The 20,453-nt window shown below is 56.1% G+C and overlaps 2 non-coding genes across 2 annotated transcripts; both read right to left on the reverse strand.

The window, feature by feature from the left end:
- Nucleotides 1–642: 642 nt before the first annotated feature.
- Nucleotides 643–4,137, reverse strand: LOC139838758 (28S ribosomal RNA). The gene has a single exon (XR_011756603.1). It is a non-coding gene; the product is annotated as a 28S ribosomal RNA (ribosomal RNA).
- Nucleotides 4,138–4,367: 230 nt separating this feature from the next.
- On the reverse strand, nt 4,368–4,525 carry LOC139838764 (5.8S ribosomal RNA). The gene has a single exon (XR_011756610.1). It is a non-coding gene; the product is annotated as a 5.8S ribosomal RNA (ribosomal RNA).
- Nucleotides 4,526–20,453: the final 15,928 nt, after the last annotated feature.

The raw sequence follows: 20,453 nt of genomic DNA on the forward strand, positions 1-20,453 counted from the left end.
TTGATAGCCATGGTTTTTTTCACCGTATATCGACGCCACGCGCGTCCACCCGAACTATAGTTCTGTGGCGTTTGGCGTTTTTCCAGCGTATCCGCGACGCCTACATGCCATGGAGGTGCTACAGTTGTTTTCTGAAGTACATCAGTGTTACTTCTGGTGTCATGTTGGTATGATATTCCGTCTTTCCGCGTGTTTCTTTCAGGCAAAGTTATTCACAATATTTGCAAGTGCCAAAACTATGATTCCCATGTTGCGAGCATACCTCTCGGTTATACGGCGTTACGGATTTGCACTAGTGCATCGAGATTCTTTGCGGGACTTAGGCGTCCATCGGGGACGGCCTTATGAATGCACGGATTATGAATTGTCATTCAAGTCTCATGACAAAGACCTACATTGAGTTCATATGTTCTCTCCGCACAAAGTAGGGTTCGTATGTCATTGACTTGGTAAATTCTCAAACATGCATGTGCATGACACCGCGATTCGCGTTCAAGTTGCTACGTGCATTCCCGTTAGACCTTTGTGTACTTTCCCCATGACTTGGTGCTTTATCCAAAGGACTTAGAGATTTTGGGAGGCATGTTAGCTTGCACGATGGGGTTTGAACCTTTTTCCGAAATGAAGAGTTGGGGGGAAGGGACGAATCAGTCACGGCCGATGGGGGCTGGATCTCGGTGGATCGTGGCCTTAAGGCCACTACGCCACTTACAATGCCTGATCGCGTATTTAGAGTCGTGCGCAAAGGATTCAGCCCACCGCCCGTTAGGAAGAGGCTTGGAACGGCCGGCCACGGCACATCGGCCGGACCGGCTTAGCCAATGGCACGGAGCCCTTGGGGCGCAGCGCCCCTGCGTGAATTCGGCGGGCGCGAGGCGCAGGCGTCGGCTTGCTAGCTTGGATTCTGACTTAGGCGTTCGGTCATAATCCGGCTGCAGGTAACCAGCGCCTTGCTTTTCAACCAAGCGCGAATGACCAATTGTGTGAATCAACGGTTCCTCTCGTACTAAGTTGAATTACTATCGCGATGCTTGTCATCGGTAAGGGTGAAAACTAACCTGTCTCTGACCAGTCTAAACCCAGCTCACGTTCCCTATTGGTGGGTGAACAATCCAACACTTGGTGAATACACTTCACAATGATAGGAGAGAGCCGACATCGGGAAGGATCAAAAAGCAACGTCGCTATGAACGCTTGGCTGCCACAAGCCAGTTATCCCTGTGGTAACTTTACTGACACCTCTAGCTTCAAACTCCGAAGATCTAAAGGATCGGTAGGTACGCTTTCACGGTTCGTATTCGTACTGGAAATCAGAATCAAACGAGCTTTTACCCTTTTGTTCCACACGAGATTTACGGTCTCGTTGAGCTCATCTTAGGACACCTGCGTTATCTTTTAACGGATGTGCCGCCCCGACCAAACTCCCCACCGACAATGTCTTCCATGCCCGGATCGGCAGGTAAAACCGGGCCTTGGAAGTGGAGTGAGAGGGGACTTGCCAGCTTCCGACCCACGGAATAAGTAAAATAACGTTAAAAGTAGTGGTATTTCACTTGCGCTAGTAAAGGCTCCCACTTATCCTACACCTCTCAAGTCATTTCCACAAAAGGTCGGACTAGAGTCAAGCTCAACAGGGTCTTCTTTCCCGCTGATTCCGCAAAGCCCGTTCCCTTGGCTGTCGTTCCACATTGGATAGTGAAGACAGGGACAGTGGGAATCCTCGTTAATCCATTCATAAACGCGTCACTAATTGAATGTGAGGCATTTGGCTACCTTAAGAAGTGCCATAGTTACCTCCCGCCGTTTACCGGCGGGTGGGTGAATTTCTTCACTTTGACATTCAGCAGCCCCAGGCAGAAATCACATTGCGTCGGCATCCGCGAGGACCATCGCAATGCTTTGTTTAATTAAACAGTCGGATTCCCCTTGTCCGTACCAGTTCTGAGTCGAAAGCTGTTTCATGCTCGGGAAAAGCCCCCGAAGGGACGATTCGGTCCGTCCCCCGGCCGGCACGCGGCGACCCGCTCTGCGCCCGGCGTGAGCAGCTCGGGCAATCCGCCGACAGGCCGGCGGAGTTCGGGGCCGGGACCCCGAGCCCAGTCCATCGGGAGCCAATCCTTTTCCCGGAAGTTACGGATCCGTTTTGCTGACTTCCCTTGCCTACATTGTTCCATTGGCGAGAGGCTGTTCCACCTTGGAGAGACCTGATGCCTGGATTATGAGTACGACCAGGGGCGTGGACGGTACTCGGTCCTCGGATTTTCATGGGCCGCCGAGGGCGCTACCGGACACAGCGCGACGATGCGGTGCTCTTCCGACTCACTGCAGACCCTACCTCCGGCTAGAACCGATTCCAGGGTTAGCAGGCCGTTAAGCCAGGAAAAGATAACTCTTCCCGAGGCCCCGCCGGCGTCTCCGGACTTCCTAACGCAATCGCCGTCAACCGCCACATCCCGGCTCGGGGGGAAATCTTAACCCGATTCCCTTTCGGGGGATGCGCGTGATCGCGCCTTATCTGCCGAGGTTACCCCGTCCCTTAGGATCGGCTTACCCATGTGCAAGTGCCGTTTACACATGGAACCTTTCTCCTCTTCGGCCTTCAAAAGTTCTCATTTGAATATTTGCTACTACCACCAAGATCTGCACTGACGGCAACGCTCCGCCCGGGCTCCCTACGCACTTCAGGTTTTGCGGCGGCCGCCCATGTGCGCTCCTACTCATCGGGGCACTGGCGCTTGCCCAGATGGCCGAGGTGTGGGTCTGCGCGCTATGAGCGCCATCCATTTCGGGGCTAGTTGATTCGGCGAGGTGAGTTGTTACACACTCCTTAGCGGATTTCGACTTCCATGACCACCGTCCACGCTGTCTTAATCGACCAACACCGCTTTGTGGGTTCTAGGTTAGCGTGATTGGGCACCCGTAACCCGGCTTCCGGTTCATCCACGCATCGCCGAGTTCACGCTTACCAAAAATGGCCCACTTGGAGCACCCGATTCCGTGGCGCGGCTCACCGGAGCAGCCACCTGGCAATCACTACCCTATTTAAAGTTTGAGGAAATGGGTCGAGGGCGTTGCGCCCCCGATGCCTCTAATCATTGGCTTTACACGATAGAACTTCGTAATGGGCTCCGGCTATCTTGAGGAAACTTCGGAGGAACCGGCTAGCTAGATGGTTCGATTAGTCTTCCGCCCCTATACCCAGAGTCAGACAATGACGATTTTGCGTCGATGCTCGCTTCGAGCCCTCCACGAGTTTCCTACGGCCAGCCCCGCTGAGGCATAGTTCACCATCTTTCGGGTCCCGACAGGCGTGCTCCAACCTCGAAGACCCTTCCCATGAAGATCGGGAATTCGGCCAGCGGTGCGGCCCGTGAGGGCCTCCGGCTCGTCAGCTTCCTTGCGCATCCCAGGTTTTAGAACCCGTCGAAGCTCGCACGCATGTCGAGACTCCTTGAGTCCGTGTTTCAAAGACGGAGTCCGGATGGGGAGCCCGCCGAGAGCCGTTTACAGCTGATGCCCCAAGGGACACGCCTTTCGGCGCATGAGTACCGGCGATGCCGGCAGCGACCCACCGGAGGCACCTAAGGCCCCGGAGCTTTGGCCGCCCGGCGCCGGGCCGACAACTGATCCACGCCCCGAGCCGAGCGGCGGACCAGCAAAAGCCGTTCCGCATACGGCAGGGGCGCATCGCCGGCCCCCATCCGCTTCCCTCAGGCAATTTCAAGCACTCTTTTGACTCTCTTTTCAAAGTCCTTTTCATCTTTCCCTCGCGGTACTTGTTACTTCATTTCTCCGGTCTCTCGCCTTTGTATTTAGCCTTGGACGGAGTCTACCGCCCGATTTGGGCTGCATTCCCAAACAACCCGACTTCGTTGACAGCGCCTCGTGATGCGGCGACGGGGTCCGGGCCGGATGGGGCTCTCACCCTCGAGGCGCCCCTTTCCGAGGGACTTGGGCTCGGTCCGTCGGCGGGGACGCCTCTCAGGACTACAATTCGAACGGCAAAGCCGATCGATTCTCAAGCTGGGCTGTTCCGGTTCGCTCGCCGTTACTAGGGGAATCCTCGTAAGTTTCTTCTCCTCCGCTTATTTATATGCTTAAATTCAGCCCAAGGTAGTCCCGCCTGACACTTGGGGTCGGCGGTCGAAGGCGTCATGCACTCGGGTTAAAAGGGTCCATTGGGGCCATCGCGTCGGCTACTGGCGCCGAGAGTATGCGTTTAGTAAAGCGAGGTCGCCTACCACGCAGCGGCTGTGTCCCAGGCTTGCGATAGGCCGGCAGCCAGGATGCTTTGGCCCGCCCCTTGCGGAGACGAGGAGCCACATGCCGCGTCCCACCCAAGTTAGTTGGGTGGGGCGTGTTTGGCGTGGCGCCCAGACGGCGTGCCCTCGGCCAAGAAGGCCTCGGGCGCAACTTGCGTTCAAAGACTTCGATGGTTCGCGGGATTCTGCAATTCACACCAGGTATCGCATTTCGCTACGTTCTTCATCGATCACGAGAGCCGAGATATCCGTTGCCTGAAAGTCGTGTGGATTATATAGAATTGCAACTTCGGGGTGCGGCTAGCAAGCCAGCCACATCCCCTCGTTAGAGCACAGTGTTCCTTGACTTAGCCTTCGGCGCCGTGGGTTCTTTTACCCCGAGCCCCAACTCGAAAAGATGAGGTTGCCGAGGACTTTACTGCCAAGCCAGACGGTACGATGCCGCCGCCCAGCGGAGCTAGATAACTTCGTGCGCGGTCTGTTTTGGTCAGGGTCACGACAATGATCCTTCCGCGGAGTTCACCTACTGGAAACTCCTTGTTACGACTTCTCCTTCCTCTAAATGATAAGGTTCAATGGACTTCTCGCGACGTCGAGGGGCGGCGGGCCGCCCCCACCCCGTCGCGCGCGATCGAGGTACTTCACCCAGGACCATTCAATCGGTAGGAGCGGCCAGGCGGTGTGTACAAAGGGCAGGGAGCGTAGTCAAGCGCGAGCTGATGACTGGCGCTTACTAGGCATTCCTCGTTGAAGACCAACAATTGCAATGATCTATCCCCATCACGATGAAATTTCTCAAGATTACCGGGCCTGTCGGCCAAGGCTATATGCTCGTTGAATACGCTTCGAGTGTAAGCGCGCGTGCTTGGCCAGAACATCTAAGGGCATCACAGGACCTGTGTGTTGCCTCAAACTTCCGTCGCCTAAACGGCGATAGTCCCTCTAAGAAGCTAGCTGCGGAGGGATGGCTCCGCATAGCTAGTTAGCGAGGAATTTGAGGTCTGGATTCGTTAACGCGAATTAACAGGACAAATCGCTCCACCAACTAAGAAGCTTGGCCATGCACCACCACCCATAGAATCAAGAAAGAGCTCGATCAGTCTGTCAATCACTTGCTATGTCTTGGACCTGAAAGTAAGTTTCCCCGTGTTGGAGTCAAATTAAGCCGCAGGCTCACGCCTGGTGGTGCCCTTCCGTCAATTCCCTTTAAGTTTCAGCCTTGCGACCATACTCCCCCGGAACCCAAAGACTTTGATTTCTCATAAGGTGCCGGCGGAGTCCCTATAAGCAACATCCGCCGATCCCTGGTTACGGCATCGTTTATGGTTGAGACTAGGACGGTATCCCATTCGATCTTCGAGCCCCCAACTTTCGTTCTTGATTAATGAAAACATCCTTGGCAAATGCTTTCGCAGTTGTTCGTCTTTCATAAATCCAAGAATTTCACCTACGACTATGAAATACGAATGCCCCCATTTGTCCCTATTAATCATTACTCCGATCCCGAAGACCAACACAATAGGGCCCAGGAATCCTATGATGTTATCCCATGCTAATGTATCCAGAGGCGATAGCTTGCTTTGAGCACTCCTAATTTCTTCAAAGTAACGATGCCGGTTGTACGACCCGGCCAATTAAGGCTAGGGAGCGCATCGCCGGCTGAAGGGTGGAGTTGGTCGGTGCTCGCTAGTGAGGCGGCCGACCGACCCAAAGTCCAACCTACGAGCTTTTTAAGCGCAACAACTTAAATATACGCTATTGGAGGTGGAATTACGCGACTGCTGGCACCAGACTTGCCCTCAATGGATCCTCGTTAAGGGATTTAGATTGTACTCATTCCAATTACCGTCAGGACACTAATGCGCCGTATTGTTGTTTATTGTCACTACCTCCCCGTGTCGGGATTGGGTAATTTCTTTGCTGCCTTCCTTGGATGTGGTATGCCGTTTCTCAGGCTCCCTCTCCGGAGAATCGAACCTAATTCTCCGTCACCCGTCACCACCATGGTAGGCCCTATCCCATCGAAAGTTGATAGGGCAAATTTGAATGATCGTCGTGAGCCGAGGGCCTTGCGATCGATCGAGTTATCATGAATCATCGGTCATCAGCGGGGCAGAGCCCGCGTCAGCCCCATCTGGCAAATGCGCCCTCCCAGAAGTCAGGGGTTTGTTGCCGTATTGGCTCTGGGGTACTACGGTTATCGAGTAGCACGTACCATCAAACACGTACCATCAAACAAACTATGCTTGATTTAATGAGCCATTCGCAGTTTCACGGTTCAAATTGGTTGCATACTTGCATGGCATGCAATGGCTTAATCTTTGAGACAAGCATATGACTACTTTGGCAGGATCAACCAGGTAGCACGTCCTCGTTGACGTCCAGCGTCGAGTCTTTGTCAGCCCTTCCACTTGCGTGTCAAGGCCGAGGCAACGGCCGAGCCGGTTATCAGCGGTAGAGCGGGCCAAGCTCATCCTACTTGATTGAGGATCGGCGCGAGAATGTTACATATCCCTACCACTAGCTACATGGAGAGGTAGAGGCAACACCTGTTCACGGTTGTTCTCAAATTCGGAGAGCAGCTTAAGGGTCAGGTCCTAGCAACCAAAAGGTTGCCAAGACTCTTGCTCGTGAGCAACATCCGAGACCAACAGCGGGCTTGAGCTGCCTTGGTAGCACCGGGCACTAGGAGTGCCGGAACCACGACGCCGCAAAGCGCCGTTGAACGCAGCGGCACACCCGAAGGTGTCCACCGCGAACAAACGTGTTAAGAAACACCACTTCCGTGAGTCAGGAACAGCACAAAGCAAGCACTTGAAAGGCGACATCATCATATAAGCCAAACGAACGACGGGACCACACGGCGCACGCGGTCGGCCGCACGAAGACGGGGGATCTGCAGAGCCGAACCGGGTCCAAAGCTGCCTCATGCGCTCGCGTAGCCAACATCGAGTCAAGCCTCCCGGGAGCCTCCCACACGCGTAAGCGTGGGATTGCTGGTCCGTCTGGTGTCCACAGCGCGCGGGTGTCACCGCAACAGCGGTAACGTTGCACGAGCGACGTTCTCTTAAGGCAACGGCATCCGTTCGATTGAGGATCGGCGCAGAATGTTACGTATCCTACCACTAGCTGTGGAGAGGTAGAGGCAACACCTGTTCACGGTTGTTCTCAAATTCGGAGCGCACTCATGTAACCGCGGTGGCGCGGCAACGTTAAACGGGGCGTTCTGGAAGGCAACGGCGCTTGTTCCCCAGCCAATGAAGGGAACGTGCGCTTTCTGTTCGGGACATGCGCTCGCGACATCGGTCAAACACTCCCGACCTCCCACCACGCGTAAGCGCGGTGGGATTGCTGTGTGGCGTCACGAGTGTCCACAGCGCGGGGTGTCCACGCGGCAAATAGCGTTGCGCGGCGACGTTCTCTTGAGAACAGCGGCATCCGTTCATTGAGGATCGGCGCAGAATGTTATATCCTACCACTAACTGTGGAGAGATAGAGGCAACACCTGTTCCACGGTTGTTCTCAAATTCGGAGCGCACTCATGTCACCGCGGTTGGCGCGGCAACGTTAAACGGGGCGTTCTCACGAAGGCAACGGCTTGCTTGTTCCCCGCCAATAGGCGGGGGAACGTGCGCTCTCTGTTCGGGACATGCGCTCGCGTAGCCGATTCGGTCAAGCCTCCCGAGCCTCCACACGCGGTGGGATTGCTGCAGTATGGCGTCACGGGTATCCACAGCCCGCGCGGGTGTCCACCGCGACGGTAACGTTGCGCGGCGAACGTTCTCTTGTTTCAACGGCATCCGTTCATTGAGGATCGGCGCAGAATGATTACATATCCTACACACTAACTGTGGAGAGGTAGAGGCAACACCTGTTCACCGGTTGTTCTCAAATTCGGACACGTCACGTGGCAACACAGGTAACGATCGCACGTGGCCGTCACGCGGCAACGTAAACGTGCCCGCGTAGACACGCCTCTTCGGCAGCGTATAGTTGCTACGTGGCCCGAGCGTAGAAAGTTGTGGGGCAGACCACAGCTGACGAGGAGGATTGCCAGCCTGACCCCAGTCATACGCCTGGGGAACTTAGCCCCGCACAGGGACCACACTTTCTGCCGATCGGCTGTGAAGGAGCCTACACTGTTGCCGCGGCAGAGAAAGACCCGTCGGCCATTTCTCTGCCGCGGCAGAGTCATTTTCTGCCGTAGGCTTAGCCGATTCCGTCGTATTGGCTGCGGCGCTCATGGTTTCACCGTTACCAGGCCAGCGCGGCGCCCACCCGGCTGTACGCTGCGACGCGCCGCGATACGTCGTTGGCGACGTTTTCCGGCGTTCAGCCATATTGGCTGCGGCCGTTTCACCGTACCCGACAGCGGAAGATGGTGCGAGCTCACCGTTACCCGAGTTCGCCGCCCACCGGCGACCCGACATGCTCGTCGGCTGCCGGCCGACCGACTTGGCCGTTTTAGCAGTTCCCGTCGTATTGGTTGCCGCCGCCATGGTTTTTCACCGTTACCCGACCAGCGCGCCCACCCGTATGCGCTGGCGTCGTTGAACGTCTCCGGCGGTCGGCCCGACTTGGCGTTTTTAGCGATCAATTCGTGGCTGCAGTAGTTTTCACGTTGCAGACCGGCTAGCGGCGCCCACCAGCCCGCTCCTTCGGCGTCGTTGGGCGTTTTCGGCGATTCGGACAGCAGCGTTTTTAGCGATTCCATTCGTATTAGCTGCCAGCGCCATGGTTTCACCGTTACCCGACCATGTAGCGCCCCGCTATGCGCTGGCGTGTCGTTGGGCGTTTTCACGGCGTCCGGCCCGATAACCCGTTTTTAGCCCATTCCGTTTCGTATTAGCTGCAGCATGTAGTTTTCACCGTTACCCGACCAGCGCGCCAACCGGCGCTCTTTCAGCGTCGTTGGGCGTTTTCCGGCGTGGCGAGCTTAGCGTTTTAGCCGATTAAATCGTATTGGCTGCGGCGCCATGGTTTTCACCGTTACCCGACCAGCGCGCGCCCACCCCGACTGGAACGATCTGTTGTCGTTGGACGGCGTTTTCCGACGTGGCCGTGCCGTCGTACTCGTGCTGCGTTTTTGCCCGACCAGCGCGCCCACCCGACTTTATTCGCGGGCGTCGTTGCGTCGTATCTGGCTTGCGGACTTATGTAGTTTCACGTCGTGCAGGCAATGTCGCCCTGGCTATCACGGCGCTCAGCGTATGCGTTAGGCGGATTTTTCGGCGTGGGGCCGACTTGTACGTTTTTTAGCCCGATTCCGTCGTATTGTTCGCGGCATGTAGTTTCCACCGTTACCCGACAGCCTTACGCGCCCACCGGTATGCGCTGTGTGGTTGGGCAGATTTTCCGGCGTCGGCCCGACTTAACCGTTTTTAGCGATTCCGTCATTATTGGCTTGCGGCGCCATAGTTTTCACCGTTACCCGACCAGTAACGGCGCCCACCAGCCCGCTGCTCGGCGTCGTTGGGCGTTTCGGCTTGTCGGTCGGCAGCGTTTTAGCGGGTCCGTCGTATTTCTTCTTGGCGGCCATGGTTTTCACCGTTACCCGACAGCGCTTACGTATCGTCGGCGTCGTTAGACGTTTTCCGACGTCGGACCGACTTGGCAGCGTTTCCGGCCGGTACCGTCGTTTTGGTTGGCGCGCCATGGTTTTTCACTATCTCGACCGCGCGCGCCCACGGGCTATAGTTGGCCCCACATCCGTGTCGTTAGACGATTTCCGACGTCGCCGGCAGCCGTTTTTAGCGATTCCGTCGTATTGGCTGCGGCGCCATGGTTTTCACCGTAACCCGACCGACGCGCCCATCCGGCGTACGCTCGGCGTCGTTGGACGTTTTGCGACGTCGGCCCGACTTAACGTTTTGGCGATTCCGTCGTATTGGCCTGCGGCGCCATAGTTTCAAAACCGTCCACATCCTCGACCAGCGCGCTGCCCACCCGGCGTGACGCTCAGGTGGTTGGGCGTTCGGCGTCGGCCCGGCTAGCAAGTTTCTCAGCGTGCAAATGCCGTTTTGGTTGGTCGTCCCGCCATGGTTTTTCATGCCCGTATCTCGACGCCGCCGCCACCCGACTATAGTTCAGGTAATGAGTTAGACGATTTCGTACGTGCTGCCCCGACTTAGCCGTCTTCGGCCGGTACCATCGTTTTGTGAGCTGGCGCGCCATGGTTTTCCGTATCTCGACCGCAGCGACCGACTCACGGCATTTATAGTTCCGTCGGTCGTTAGACGTTTTCCGAACGTCGCCCCGACTTAACCCCGTTTTCGTAGCGCCTGGTACCGATCGTTTTGGTGGCGCGCAACATGGTTTTCACCGTATCTCGACACGCCGCGTCCACCCGACTATTCAGTTCTGGTACGACGTTTGGACGTTTTTCATGCGTATACTCATCAGCGAACGCCTCGCGCCATGGAGGTGAACTCAGCGGTTGTTTACAAGTACATCGAGTGTTACTTCTGACGTGTCATGTCTCATGGTATGATATTCCGTCTTTCCGCTCATGTTTCTTTCAGGCAAAGTTATTCACAATATTTGCAAGTTTCTGCACAAAACTATGATTCCCATGTTGCGAGAGCATACCTCTGCGGTTACCACGGCATTACGGATTTGCACTGAGTGCATCCAGTTAACTGGGAGACTTCCAGACGTCCATCCGGGACGGCCTTGATGAATGCACGGATTATGAATTGTCATTCAAGTCTCGGCCAAAGACCTACATTGAGTTCATATGTTCTCTCCGCACAAAAGGCGGGTTCGTATGTCGATGACTTGGTAAATTCTCAAACATGCATGTGCATGACACCGCAGTTCGCGTTCAAGTTAGACCTACGTGCATTCCGTTCCCCATGACCTTTGTGTACTTTCCCCTTGACTTGGTGCTTTATCCAAAGGACTTAGAGATTTTGGGATGCATCGTAGCTTGCACGATGGGTTCGAACCTTTTCCGAAATGAAGAGTTGGGGGAGGGGCGAATCCGTGCGGCGTGGGGCTGGATCTCGGTGGATCGTGGCAAAGCAAGGCCACTCTGCACCACAATGCCCCGTCGCGTATTTAAGTCGTCACGCAAAGGATTGACCCGCTCTCGCCCGTTAGGAAGGGCTTCGAAGCGGCCGGCCCACGGCATCGGCGGACCGGCAGCGATGGCACGGGCCCAGTCCTGGGGGCGCAAGCGCCCCTAACGTGGGTCGGGGCGGGCGGCGGGCGCAGGCGTCGCTTGCCTAGCTTGGATTCTGACTTAGAGGCTGTTCGGTCCATGTCCAGACACCGACAACCGCGCCCGCAGCTTTCAACCAGCGCGATGACCAATTGTGTGAATCAACGAGTTCCTCTGGAACTAGGTTGAATTACTATCCGCCGACGCACGGACTAACCTGTCATCACGTGAGGTAAATAACCTGTCTCACGTGGTCCTAAACCCAGCTCAACCGTTCCCTATTGGTGGGTGAACAATCCAACACTTGGTGGTCACAGCTTCACAATGATAGGAAGAGCCGACATCTAAGGATCAAAAAGCATCGTCGCTATGAACGCTTGGCTGCCTAAGCCGGTTGTCCACGTGGTAACTTTTCGACACCTCTAGCTTCAAACTCCGAAGATCTAAAGGATCGATAGGCCACGCTTTCACGGTTCGTATTCGTGCTGAAATCAGAATCAAACGAGCTTTTACCCTTTTGTTCCACACGAGAATTCTGATGCTCGTTGAGCTCATCTTGAGCTCATCTTAGGACACCTGCGTTATCTTTTAACGAGATGTGCCCAGCCCCAGCCAAACTCCCGCACTGACAATGTCTTCCGCCCGGATCGGCCGGTAGGCAGGGCCTTGGAGCAAAAAGGAGGGACTTGCGCTCGACCACGGAGCTAAGTAAAATAACGTTAAAAGTAGTGGTATTTCTTGCGTGTAAAGGCTCCCACTTATCCTCTCAAGTCATTTCACTGGCGGACTAAGAGTCACAGCTCAACGGGGTCTTCTTTCCCCGCTGATTCCATCGCCAAGCCGTTCCCTTGGGTAATGGTTTTATTGGATAGTAAACGAGGGACAGTGGGAATCTCGTTAATCCATTCATGTGCGTCACTTACCAATTAGATAGACCAGGCATTTGGCGCGCTCACCGGAGCAGGCACTATAAAGTTTGAGTCATAGTTACTCCGCCGTTTACGCCGCGCTTGGTTGAATTTCTTCACTTTGACATTCAGACACTGAACAGAAATCACATTGCGTCGGCAATCACGCGAGGACAGCCATCGCAATGCTTTGTTTTAGGTAAAAACGGTCGGATTCCCTTGTCGTACCAGTTCTGAGTCGGCTTGTTTCATGCTCGTGGAAAACCCCGAAAGACGATTCCCGGTCCGTCCCAGGCCGGCACGCGGCGACCCGCTCTCGCCGCGTGAGCAGCTCGAGAAGCGAATCCGCCGACAGGCCAGAAACGGGTTCACGGGCGGGACCCCCGAGCCCGGTCCTCGAGCCAATCCTTTTCCCGGGGTCTGATCCGTTTTATGACTTCCCTTGCCTACATTGTTCCATTGGCCAGAGAACATTCTGTGGAGACCTGATGCGGTTATGAGTACGACCGGGCGTGGACGGTGCTCGGTCCTCAGTTTTCCGTGACCGGGCGGATGAGCTCCCACCGTTTGCGACGTGCGGTGCCCCAGGACCCTACCTCATTCAGAACCGATTCCGGGTTGGCAGGTCGTTAAACAGAAAAGATAACTCTTCCCCGAGGCCCCCGGCGTCTCGGAACTTTGGCACGTCGCCGTCAAACCGTCCACATCCCGGGCTCGGGAAATCTTAACGCCGATTCCCTTTCGGGGGGATGCCGCGTGTTGCGTTCCTCTGCGGGGTTACCCCGTCCTTAGGATCGGCTTACCCATGTGCAAGTGCCGTTCACATGGAACCTTTCTCCTCTTCGGCCTTCAAAGTTCTCATTTGAATATTTGCTACTACCAAGATGTTCACCAGCAGCTCTCGCCTGTATTTTAGCCTTGGACGGGAGCTCACGCCCTAGGTTGGGCTGCATTCCCAAACAACGCCGACTCTTGACAGCGCCTCGTGATGCGGCGGGTCCGCCGCGCATGGGCTCTCATCCTACTCAGCGCCTCGGGGCATTGGGCTCTGCCCCGGCATGGCCGGGTCTCCAGACTGGTCGCGGCGCTTGGCGCCTGTCCATTTTCGGGGCTAGTTGATTCGTGCGGGTGAGTTTGTGCCTCCTTGTAAGGTTCGACCCATGACCACCGTCTATTTGTCTTAATCGACCAGCACCCTTTGTGGGTTCTAGGTTAGTGATTGGGCACAACCCGGCTTCCGGTTCATCCACTGCATCTTGATGCCTTACCAAAAATGGCCCGCCCATTGGAGCACGATTCCGTGGCGCGGCTCACCGGAGCAGCCGCACCATCCTACCTATTTAAAGGATTTGAGAATAGGTCGAGGCGTTGCGCCCCTACCACGTCTCTAATCAGCCAGCACACGATGGGAACTCGTAATGGGCTCCGGCTATCTGAGGGAAACTTCGGAGGGAACCAGCTACTAGATGGTTAGATTAGTCTTCGCCCCTATGCCCAAGTCAGTTGGACAGACGATTTGCGTCGATGTCGCCGAGCCTCCACCAGGATTTCCTGCGCTTCGCCCGCTCGGGCATAGTTCACCATCTTTCGGGTCCAGCCGCGTGCTCCAACTCGGGCCCTTCACAGAAGATCGGGGTCGGCCAGCGGTGCGGCCATTGAGGCCTCCCCGCTCGTCGGCTTCCTTGCGCATCCCAGGTTTAAGAACCCCGTCGTTCGCACGCATGTCGAGACTCCTTGGTCAGGTGTTTCCAGACGGGTCGGATACCCGAGGAGCCCGCAGGGCCGTTGCCGCACATGCCCGATAGCCCCAAGGGACCGGACGCCTTTCGGCGCGCGCAGTACCCGGCCGTGCGACCGCTGACCTGCGGAGGCACCTAAGGCGCCGAGGACTTTGGCCGCGGCGCGACCGACAGCAGTCCCACGCCCGAGCCGGCGGCGGACCAGCAAAAGCCGTTCCGCATCGGCCGGGCGCATCGCCGGCCCGACATCCGCTTCCCTCCCGGCTTAATTTCAAGCACTCTTTGACTCTCTTTTCAAAGTCCTTTTCATCTTTCCTACGCGATACTTGTTCGCTATCGGTCTCTCGCCTGTGGCCCCCAGCAGCGGACGGAGTCTACCGCCCGGTGGGCTGCATTCCCAAACCCGACTCGTTGACGAGCGCTCTCGTGATGCGGCGGGGTCCGGAGCGAGACGGGGCTCTCACCCTCCCGGCGATCCCCTTTCCGAGGGGACTTGGGCTCGGTCCGTCGGGCGAGACGCCTCTCAGTTCCCCAATTCGAACCGGGCAAGCCGTCGATTCTCAAGAAGCCAGGCTGTTCACGGTTCGCTCGCCGTTACTAGGGGAATCCTTGTTAAGACCCTTGCAGTCTAGTCTCCATCCGCTTATTTATATGCTTAAGATTCAGCGGGTAGTCCCGCTCTGACACGGGGTCGCGGTCGAGCGTCATGCACTCCGTTAAAGGGTCCATTGGGGCCATCGCGTGACTACGCGCCGAGCCTTGCGTTTACATCGCGGTCGCCTGTGTTGTGTCCGGCCACGATAGGCCGGCGGCGGATCTTTGGCCCGCCGCCTTGCGGGACGAGGAGCACATGCGTCCACACCCCAGAAGTTAGTTGCGGTGGGAAGCGTGTTTGGGCGTGGCCTTGAGCGGGCGTGCCCTCGGCCAGAGGCTCGAGCAACTTGCGTTCAAGGAGCTCGATGGTTCGCCGGGATTCTGGCAATTCACCACCGGTATCGCATTTCGAGCTACGTTCTTCATCCGATGCGAGAGCCGAGATATCCGTTGCGGAGTCGTGTGGCAAATTATATAGAATTGCAACTCGAGGTGCGGCTGGCAAGCCGATACATCCCTCGTTAGGCACGGTGTTCCTTGACGCCTTGTATTGTTCAGTGGGTTCTTTTACCCCGAGCCCCAACTCCGAAAAAGACTTTGAGGTTGTCGAGGACTTTGCCAAGCGGCGAGAGACGATACCGCCGCCCAGCGGGCAGATAACTCGTGCGCGGTCTGTTTTGAGTCGAAGTCCTGACAATGAGTCTTCCGCATGAGTTCACCTGACGAATGACCTTGTTACGGCTTCTCCTTCCTCTAAATGATAAGGTTCAATGGACTTCTCCGCGGCCTCGGGCGACGAACCGCCCATTCGCACGATCCAGACACTTCACCGGACCATTCAATCGGTAGGAGCGACGGGCGGTTGTGCAATAGGGCAGGGATCGTATGATGTCAACGCCGGATGCTGATGACTCGCGCTTATAGGCATTCCTCGTTGAAGACCAACAATTGCAATGATCTATCCCCATGGCACGATGAAATTTCTCAAGATTACCAGGGCCTGTCGGCCAAGGCTGAATACATCGGTGTAGCGCGCGTGCACGACCCGAGAATAAGGGCATGCGGACCGAGCTGTGTTATTGCCCATCAAACTTCCAGCGTCGCCGCGGCGATAGTCCCTCTAAGAAACTAGCTGCGGAGGGATGGCTCACGCAACTGATTAGCAGGCTGAGGTCTGGATTCGTTAACGGAATTAGCAGACAAATCGCTCCACCACCTAAGCACGACCATGCACCACCACCCATAGAGATAAAGAAGAGCTCTCAGTCTGTCAATCCTTATACGGACACAGTGCATTTCCCCGTGTCGGATTGAGTCAAATTAAGCCCTTTGAGCCTTCCGGATGTGGCAGCAGTGGTGCCCTCTAGTCAATTCCTTTAAGTTTCAGCCTTGCGACCATACTCACCCCATGGAAGGCCCAAAGACTTTGATTTCTCATAAGTTGTGCCGGCGAGTCCTATAAGCAGCATCACGCCGATCACACAGTCGGCATCGTTGATGACTAGAGATCAGCGGTATACGATCGTCTTGAGCTTTAACTTTCGTTCTTGATTAATGGCTTATCCTTGTAAATGCTTTCGCTGTTGTTCGTCTTTCATAAATCCAAAAAATTTCACCTACTGTTATCTATAGAAATACGAATGCCCCGACTGTCCCTACAATCATTACTCCGATCGAATGAGCCAACACAATGGGACCGGAATCCTATGATGTTATCCCCATGCTAATGTATCCGAGCGATGGCTTGCTTTGAGCACTCTAATTTCTTCAAAGTAACGATGCGGGGTGCCACGACCCGGCCAATTAAGGCTAGGGAGCGTGGTCATTGTCGCCGGCTGGAAGGTCGAGTGGTCGGTGCTCAAGGCCGTGGGGCAACGGCCGGGAACCGACCCGATTGAGGCCCAAGTCCAACTACTTGAGCTTTTAAGCGCAGCAACAAGTATACGCTAATTGGAGCTGGAATTACCGCGGCTGCTGGCACCAGACTTGCCCTCAAATTGGATCCTCGTTAAGGGATTTAGATTGTACTAGCATTCCAATTACCAGGACACTAATCGCCGATATTGCCCATTTGGCCAACTCACCTACCTCCGTGTCGGGATTGGGTAATTTGCGCTTCTTGCCTTCCTTGGATGTGGTAGCCCGTTTCTGGGGCTCCCTCTGGAATCGAACCCTAATTCTCCGTCACCCGTCAGGTCACCATGGGCAGGCCCCTATCCCTGCCATCCAGCAAACGTGTTGATAGAGCAGAAGGCAGATGATGCGTCGGGTACCGGCACGCAGGCACTTGCGATCCGTCGAGTTATCGATCATGAATCATCGGATCGGCAGGGAAGCCCGCGTCATTTATCTAATGCGCCCCTCCCCGAAGTCGGGGTTTGTTGCCGTATTAGCTCTAGAATTACTACGGTTATCCGAGTAGCACGTACCATCAAACAAACTATAAGCCCGATTTAATGAACCATTACGCAGTTTTCAGTTCAAATTGGTTCATACTTGCATACGTAACAATCTTTGAGACAAGCATATGACTGCGCGGGGATCAGCAGGCCAGCACGTCCTCGTTGACGTCCTGAGCGTCACAGCGTCTTTGTCACCGCCCTTCCACTTGCGTGTCAAGGCCGAGGCAACGAGCCGAGCCGGTTGTCGCGATTGGCGGGCCAAGCTCATCCTACTTGATTGAGGTCCGGCGCGAGAATGTTACATATCCTACCACTAAGCGCCAGAGGTAGAGGCAACACCTGTTTGCGGTTGTTCTCAAGTTCGGAGAGCAGCTTAAGGGTCAGGTCCTAGCAGCGAAAAGGTTGCCAAAGACTCTTTATCGTGAGCAGCATCCGAGACCAACAGCGGGAAGCGGAGCTGCCTTAGTAGCACCGGGCACTAGGAGCCTGCCGGAACCAAAGGGAAAACGCCGCAAGCCGTTAGACGCAGCAGCACACCCCGAGTGTCCTTGAGGCAAACGTGTTAGAAGCACCACTTCCCGTAAGGTCGGGTACCAGCACGCAAGCACTTGCCGAAAGACGACATCATCATATAAGCCAAACGAACGACGGAACCACGGCGCCTGTAGTCGACCGCACGAAGGACGGGGGATCTGCCGGCAGACACGGGTCCAAAGCTACTCATGCGCTACGTAGCCAACATCCAGTCCAGCCTCCCGGAGCCTCCCACCACGCGTAAGCACGGTGGGATTGCTGATGTGGCGTCCTGAGTGTCTACAGCGCGCGGGTGTCACCGCGACAACGGTAACGTTGCACGGCGGCCGTTATAGCAAGGCAGCAGCATCCGTTCGTTGTGGATCGGCGCAGAATGTTACGTATCCTACCACTAACTGTGGAGAGGTAGAGGCAACACCTGTTCATCACGTTGTCCTCAGTCAGGAGCGCACTCATGTCACCGCGGTGGCGAAACGCGTTAAACGGGACGTTCTGCGAAGGCAACGGCGCTTGTTCCACTTGAATAGGCAGAGGAACGTGCGCTTTCTCTGTTCGGGACATGCGCTCGCGTAGCCGACATCGGTCAAGCCTCCGAGCCTCCACCACGCGTAGCGCGGTGGGATTGCTCAAATATGGCGTCACAGTGTCAACAGCGCGCGAGTGTCACCGCAGCAACGGTAACGTTGCACGGCGAACGTTCTCTTAAGGCAACGGCATCCGTTCATTGAGGATCGGCGCGAAATGTTACATATCCTACCACTAACTGTGGAGAGAGTAGAGCAACACCTGTTCACGGTTGTTCTCAAGTTCGGAGCGCACTTTCATGTCCACCGCGGTGGCAGCAACAACGTTAAACGGGACGTTCTCACGAGAGCAACGGCGCCTGTTCCCCGCCAATAGGCAGAGAACGTGCGCTCTCTGTTCGGGACATGCGCTCTCGCGACATCGGTCAAGCCTCCGAGCCTCACCACGCGGTGCAGATTTTCTATGTGGCGCGTCCTGAGTGTCCACAGCGCGGGTGTCACCGCAGCGCGGTAGATTGCACGGCGACGTTCTCTTAAGGCAACGGCATCCGTTCATTGAGGATCGGCGCAGAATGTTACATATCCTACCACTAACTGTGGAGAGGTAGAGGCAACACCTGTTCACGGTTTGTTCTCAAATTCGGACACGTCACGTGGCGCGATAGGCTTTGTCATACGTGACTGTCACGCGGCAGCGTGGCGTCGCCGGCGTGACCACTGCAGCTTAACGTATAGTTGCTACGTGACGGGTAAAAAGTTGTGGGACGAACCCACAACTTGACAGGGAGGATACCAGCCCCCAATATGCCTGGGGAACTTAGCCCCGCACGGGACCCCTGCCCGTCGGCAATGAAGGAGCCCTACACTGTTGCACGGCAGAGGAAAATGGCCATTTCTCTGCCGCAGCAAGCTTCTGCCAGGCTTAGCCGGTCCGTCGTATTGGCTGCGGCGCCATGGTTTTCACCGTTACCCGACCAGCGCGCGCCCACCCGACTATGCGCTCGGCGTCGTTGGAGCGTTTTCCAGCGTCGGCCCGACTTGGCCGTTTTTAGCGATTCCGTCGTATTGGCTGCCGGCGCCGTAGTTTTCACCGTTACCCACGACCATGCGCGCATACCGGCCCGTCGCTTCCAGCGTCGTTGGGCGTTTTAAAACTTGCGTCGGACAACCAGCGTTTTTAACGATTCCGTCTCGTGTTAGCTGCGGCGCCATGGTTTTCACCGTTACCCGACCAGCCTGCGCCCACCAGCCTTATCGCTGGCGTCGTTGGAGCGTTTTCCGGCTTGTCCCGACCCGACTTGGCAACGTTTTTTGCCCGTTCCGTCGTATTGGCTGCGGCAGCCATAGTTTTCACCGTTACCGAAACCAATTGCGCGCCCACCCGACTATCTCACCTGTTGGCGTCGTTGGAGCGTTTTCCGACGTCGGCCCACGACTTGAACGTTTTTAGCCGATTCCGTCGTATTGGCCTGCGGCAGCCATGGTTTTCACCGTTACCCGACCAGCGCGCCAACCCACCATTATCTGTATGCCTTCGGCGTGCGTTGGGCCGTTTTCAACGTCGGTCGGCCCGACTTGGCGTTTTAGCCGATTCCGTCGTATGTGCGGCCTGCGGCGCATGGCATGGTTTTCACCAGATTACCCGACCAGCGCGGCGCCAGCCCATTGCTCTGTTTTCAGGCGTCGTTGGGCGTTTTTCAGCTTGTCGGCCCGACTTGGCCACGTTTAGCCGATTATTGCGTATTGGCTGAGCGCGCAGCATAGTTTTCACGTTACCCACGACCAGCGTGCGCCCACCCGGCTTATCTTCTTTCGGCGTCGTTGGGCGTTTTCCGGCGTCCGGACCAGACTTGGCGTTTTTAGCGATTCAATCGTGCGTGGCTGCTTAGCGTAGCCATAGTTTTCACCGTTACCCGACCAGCGCGCAGCCCACCGGTATGCTTGCTCGGCGTCGTTGGGCGTTTTCCGGCGTCGGCTGACCTGGCGTTTTTAGCGATTCCGTCAGTGTTGGCTGCGGCGCCATGGTTTCACGTTACCCAGACCAATGGCGCCCACCCGACATTGTCAGCGTCGGCGATCGTTGGAGCGTTTTCCGGCGTCGGCCCGACTTAGCCCGTTTTTAGCCGATTCGTCGTGTTTGCTGCGGCGCTGTGGTTTTCACCGTTACCCGATGGCGCGCAACGCCCACCGGTATGCATTTCAGGCGTCGTTGGGCGTTTTAAAACGGTCGGACAAACTTAACGATTTTTCGCGGAATTGATAAATATTGCTTTCTGGCGTAACAGTTTTCACCAAATTACCCGACCAGCGCGCCCCACCAGTTATGCG

Source organism: Lolium perenne, chromosome 3 (genome assembly GCF_019359855.2).
Source record: "Lolium perenne isolate Kyuss_39 chromosome 3, Kyuss_2.0, whole genome shotgun sequence".
Taxonomy (NCBI): domain Eukaryota; kingdom Viridiplantae; phylum Streptophyta; class Magnoliopsida; order Poales; family Poaceae; genus Lolium; species Lolium perenne.